The sequence below is a fragment of the Hyposmocoma kahamanoa genome, unplaced genomic scaffold (genome assembly GCF_003589595.1).
Source record: "Hyposmocoma kahamanoa isolate Upper Pololo Valley unplaced genomic scaffold, ASM358959v1 102, whole genome shotgun sequence".
NCBI lineage: Eukaryota > Metazoa > Arthropoda > Insecta > Lepidoptera > Cosmopterigidae > Hyposmocoma > Hyposmocoma kahamanoa.
In genome coordinates, this window is record NW_020653337.1 from 3514103 (window position 1) to 3520691 (window position 6589).

Here is a 6589-nt window from a genome sequence, read left to right on the forward strand (position 1 = left end):
TTGGCTATAGAATGAAGTCGTTGGGTAAAAATATAACTGTGAGTACGTATTACATTTTGATTGCATGCCTACTACAAGGAACCATGATAGTGAATGCATCCAGGCGCTACATGGGCTAGCACACAGTCCACTACCGTTACTTTGTGGAATCCAAAAAGAGTTTTTTGAGCGTTTAATTATATTCTAATTTAGTTGATGTCCTAGTTTTAGTTATAATTATTATCTAATCTAATAACAAACAAACGCTTCAATTTACGATATTAGCATAGCAAAGGACTAGATTAAGTGACACGATCGCCGTGCGCCCGCGCGCGCCGTTTATCGGGAGGTGCGCGTGTGTCCTTCAATAAATCGCCGTTTTTTAACGGGACATAGAGAGATAACATTGCTAATCACTGCTGTTAATTACGTACTTTTGAAATTGGAACTCCCTTCCAGCGCACGTATTCCCTCCGGTTAGGGCAGCGAATGTGCAACGCTGCACTAGGTTCCGTCAGGTTTGGATTTCACTTTCCATTTAACATCAGATGGAGTGGAGTCATCTGCCTGACACAGTATAAAAAAAAAGCTGTCACTAGACAACCAAATCCTTTGTATAAACTAATTAATTATTGTCTGGTCCAATTGAGCTAAGTGTGTCGCATTATCAGTATCTGGTTTGTCAAACTCGAGACGTAGAAAATCTAATGCGCCGTTGTTTATGATAAAATACCTGGTGCCCGCTACTTCGTCTGCGTAGAATAAACACTTCAAGTAGCATACTCATCTCCTAGTTTACCTTGAGGGGTAATTGGAGAAAAACTTTAAAAGCTTATTTTTTAATAAAAAAAAGAAAAAGATGAATCTCTGTATATTCTCTTCTGAAATCTATATTCCTTACATAAATACAAACTTTCATACCCTATTTCTTCCCATTTGAGATTTAATTTTTGTGGCGAAAAGTAGCCTATATATTTCTCCTAAGTCCCATCTATCTTTATACCAAAATAGGTTTAGGTTTAGGCGTGAAAACGTACCAGAAAGAGTTACTTTCGCATTTATAGTATTAGTTTGGATTTAGACAACGTTACGCTAAGCCTCATTCTTGAGCTACACACATCGATCCGTACTCAAACGACGCAAGCCATAGCAGTCTGCTATACGAATACTGACCTTTACATAACCTATACTAACGTAAAAATAGTTTTAATAATAATAGCATAGGCTTATTGTGGTTAGAAATGCCCTTTCAGTACCTCGCCTTAAGTCTATCGTCAATTGTGCTGCAGACAATCAAAAACAATGAGAAACTACGTTTACTACAGCAACGGAAGTAAGCCCTAACTTCTTCTTCTTCTTCTTCAGCCTTTAGTCACTCACTGTTGAGTATAGGCCTCTTTCTTTGCACGCCATGCTCTTCGGTCTTGAACCATTTACTCCAGCACTGTTCCGCTCCACCGGTTATTGCTTATGTGACTCGCCTAACGCCACTTTCTTTGCGAATGATACGCCCCACGTCAGATAGCTTCTCTCAGATTGACACCCAGCATGGCGCGTTCCATTTTTCTTTGGGCTACCTGCAACTGCTGTGTCCCTTACACAGCAGTGCATCCAAAAGTTGCAGGTAGTAGTGACTAAGGTAGTCCAAGTTTTTGCACCGTATATCATAACCGACTGAACTCACTGCTAATAAGCCCTTCGTTTGAGAGACTGGGGTACCTTCTTACATGTGACCATTTGGAACGACTTACTGAACACCCCACAACTGATCCTAATGTGGCTTTGCACTTCTTTAGGTTGTCCGTCCTTCAAAAATTGTAATTAGCTGCCCCAAGTAGACATTTTCGTCAACCTGCTCAATTTTTTCGCCGCTCACCATGATGTTGTCCTCGATGGGACTATTACACATGATTTTTATCTTTGTGGTGCTCATTCTCAGATCAACATTAATTGAGGCTAGGTAAAGTTTTTCCATCATGTTTTGGAGTTCACAAACGGCTTCGGCGAAAACGTCAATATCGTCAGCGAAGCGGAGGTGGATGAGACGCTCACCATTTATATTTATACCCCTATCAACCCAGTCGAGTAATCCCTAACGCATGAGAATTAAATATCCCCCACAATTCGTAGTAGCGCTATGACGCTCTATCTTTACGATTCCCGGAACCGAGGTTCACCGGCTGCAATTCAAGTGCAGAACAGAGGTGATCGATGCAAGTTCAAGGTCCCCCCACCAGCCCGTCCTCCGCTGTGGGCAGGGTGGCGCAGGTGACGTCAACAACCATTCATGACCGCCCGCGATCGATAGAATCGCGCTGGGCCACCCCAAAGGGGTGTGGTTTAGGAATAAGAGAAGCGAGATTTTATAAAACCATACTTTATAGAATTAATTTTGTTCTAGCCAAATTCAGGATGACCTCAAAAAGGCAAAATAACCAAGAATTAGTGAAAGTGTATGGAATTATACATGGGTTAGAGGTACGATGGAAATTAGCAAGGAATTCGTAGACTCTGCCTTTAACTGTACTTGTATGTATAGGTATACATTTTATTGTAATTACGTCAGCTCTACGTGACGTTATCGGCTAAGGGGGTTCTTCTAAATATAGCATATTAGACTTTGACTTGAAGAGATCACATGTTGATGAATTCGTTTCACAATTTTATGTTCTATGTTCTGGTGTAAACAATATCATTTTCGTAAAAATTATTGGTTACATTCTTATATATTCGTATATTATATAATATTTATACATAAATCTCAGACAAGTTTTTCAACATCAACACCAATTTATTATACGTCTCACGGTCTCACGGGCCTGTGTCTCCTCTAAAAAGAGGGTCTTGGGTCATAATCCGCCACACTCGCCCAATGCTGGTCGAGGACTTCAAGTTTCTGGTTGGGGACGTCAAATTTTTTCCAAGAATTGTGAACCTTCTTCGAAATGCAAACTAAATATGTAGAAATTGAAGCCACGGGAATTTGAATAGCCAGTATAGCTCCTTGTGAAAGAGTTCGTCAGTAATGTGAGCATTACTGTGTTTCGGTTTCGAAGAGTAAGGGTGTCACTTGTCAACTTATATCTCAGGGTGACAGGCGCAGCAGCAGTGTCCCTCAGGTTTTTGCGATTTAAAGCTCTGAGTGGCACTGCAACTGCTATAGACAGGCGTGTCGCTTAACACCAGGCGCACGTCTTGTTCGTCCAGTCACTTGGTATCATAAAAAAAGGTCCATATAACACACTTCCCATCAACGTGAAATGAATTATTTAACGTTGTAATAAGTATTGAAAGGACCATGCATCTTTGCTGGGTTGAAATATATATATGTAAGGTACAATAAAAGCTTAAATACTACAAACTAAAACTACGATTAAATTAAATGAACAAAATTGGGTCCTCGCAAGGTGCCCGAGATGCTGGCAGTGTTCCCCTTTGTATGGCTTTGCTAATGCGTTGGGAAAAAGTAGCTGCCGGCCCTTCGGTTTCCCAGACAGACTATTAATTTTTTCTATTTTTATTATATTTTTGGATAAAATTTTGCACTGATGAAGGGCACCGGGATCCCACGGGCCAAGCATTTCGACTCCAAAGGCTGTAATAGGTAATCGATGTTTGCCGGATACTTTTTGCATCAATTTAATTTATTGAATATCATGAAGTTTTTGTGAAAATACTTGTTGCAAAGATCGAACTAACCCAAAGAAGACATGAACCAGCGGGTTTTTCGCCAAACCCGGGGATTATCGCTCAACACTTCGACTAGTTCCAAAGCTAAATTTACCTTCAAGTGTTTACCATTCGGCACTGATACTTACCTAAATTATTCAACTTAGCAAATCCGCTTACCACTTGTAACTTGATCCATTCTGGAGTTAGCTGAAGAGAAAATTGCGACGTTACGAAAAATCTTCAATTTTACTGAATAATTTATAAAAAAAATTAGTTATGAATACCTTTTGGTTTTGTCATTAGTGATTATGTTCAAAAAAGATTCTTTATGAAGTTTTATTTTGCTTTTAGTATTACGTAACACCCACAACAAACAGCAACGGAGAATTTTTCACAAATACATATTTTTATATGAGAACAAGTGACGGGACAAACAAGTCGTGCGCCACGCCTGTACATAACAGTTGCAGTGCCACTCAAAGCTTCAAATCACAAAGATCTGAGGGGCACTGCCACTGCGCCCGTCACACGACGTGACGGCAGAAATAGGTAGGGTGGCAGTACTTCCCTGAACGCACTCTTTCACAAGGAGCTCTACTACATAATACGGATATTTCACAGCAGCTTTCCTGCATGTAAATCGACTCGTCCGTAGAACAAAGACCTATGTGCAAGATGCCGCTTATTAGTACGTTGTAAATTTCGTTTGTTGTTCTTGTCTGTGGATATTCACGGTCAAGATCGACTGTTGTTAGATTTTATGTTCCCGAAAAATCTGAAAACACCTTTAGATAGGCCTTTTGAATAACGAGATTATGTTTTATCCTTTTTTTGCTGTAAAATCACATCGGACTCTGTTCTTCGGATGAGTCGAAATATTCACAAAGACAAAGTAAATGGGATAATGTTATTTGATCCTCAAAGATATAATTGATTTATTGTAAATGTGCACTTTTTTAAATATACCTTTTTTTCTATGTTTGAAATATATTAACTGTTCCGTCTATATTAGTTGATCTACGGATAAACTATAAATAAACTGCATTTAAGGCAACACTTTCATTACGTTTAAGCATAATGAATTAATATTTGATAGTCAAAAATAATATTTGATCCTCTTTTTTCATATAAGGCAAAACTTGTTTGCGCCCTCCGTTCAGTAGGTTGAGTTAGGTTAGTGCATGAAAAAGCAGCACAAACCGAGCGAGCAAAACGAGCGTGCCGCTGCAGCGGCCGACGAGTGCCAGAAGCGAATTAGCTTGCATTTCCGAACATAGTTTCAGGTTTTTTAATGCTCATTTGTAACCATCATTGAAAACCATCAAAGCTAATTTATACAAACCAAACAGTAGCTCAGAACTGAGTAATATATACATTGATTCAATTTATTTAAGTCTCAGACAAAAAGGATCAATCATTAGAAAATATGACCGCTTACATTTTTTGTCTACAGCTTTTACAAATTTAAAATGATCATTTAAATACATGCCGTAGTAAATTTTAAACTAAAGTCAGTGCAGTGCCAACCAGAACTAAAAGTCGCAAAGATCTGAAGGGCACTGCCAGTGCAACCGTCACATAGAGACGTAGGTAAAGTGGACAAATCCCAGTGCATATAGTTTCAACAACACCTTCACCCTTCTTTTTATTTAGTCCAGAAGTTATTGCCGTTACCCGCGTCACTAGTAGTAGCCATCACGCTAAAGTGTGGGAAGTGTCAATCGATACAGAAGACATGAATGGTACGACATTGCAAGGAGGTTCCTGTCGTGCCCCCTTCAAAACCGGAACGCGGTAATGCCACATTACTACTTGGCAACACAAATAGATAAGACTTTTATGATAGAGTTGGATCTGGCAGAATCTGGACTCATGATGTTAAATCCTTATAATCTCCAAAATCTGTTGCGAACAGCTACGGCGTGGTAGAATATTCCCTGAACGCTATAACAATGAAAAAACATTCAAGCAAGTGAGATGAAGGATGTTTCTTAGGTATATTCATTGACTTACAATTATATGGACATCGGGTCCGCGCTAAAAAGTGTCCGAACTTATAGGGCGTTAAAATCGTATACAGAGCGTCATTCACGCTTTAATCTTCGTTTGTTCGACTGACAGCGAAGCAAGCAAAATTAGACAGTACTGCGATGACATTACAATTTAAATTCAACGTTTTAGCTTTTTCATATTCCTTTACATGTCACTACGTTTAAATAGGTTGACTTGGGACATTTTTTTTCGTGGTTTTTGTATTAGACCCGTCGTCCATTTATTTGTAAGTCAATGGGTATATTAGAAAAAAAAGGATAATGTCAGTGCCATAATACGTATGTTCCTAAGAGCCTATAACAACCTCAAATGGCTTTGGTTGATTCCGTATAAGAGTGGAAGTGTAGAATCAATAACTTTGGAAAAAATATATAATACAATTGAGGATACACACTGATTACTATAAGGTGTGAAAACTCGATGCCTAAAAATTTTCACAGCGGACATAAAACACAAACTTACCTCGAAATTTCAAGAAAACCGCTTTGTTCAAAAGGTTTTTTTTATATCGAATTATCTAAATACAACACGTTTACTATACGATATACATTTTCCAAATGGCTGTAATGTCGTTTGTAAAAAAATAATTCTGAAATAAAGCCAGTGTCTCTGCTGCTCGACCCGAGCAAAATGAACCGTATTAGTACGGGAAAAATTTTTATTCGAGCTGAAGTAGTATCAATTCTTAAGACCTCTCTATTTAAATCACGAGCTTTAAAATTTTTGAGCGCATTTGAAATGCGTATTGTAAATTAGTTCAGTCCCAAAAATCATCCCACTCAAAAATTACCCCATTTTACTAGCAAGTACATAAAGGCCAAGACTAAAGAATCGCAAAGCTCTACCTCCACAATATTCAGTAAACAGAGACTGTCCCCCTTCCCCC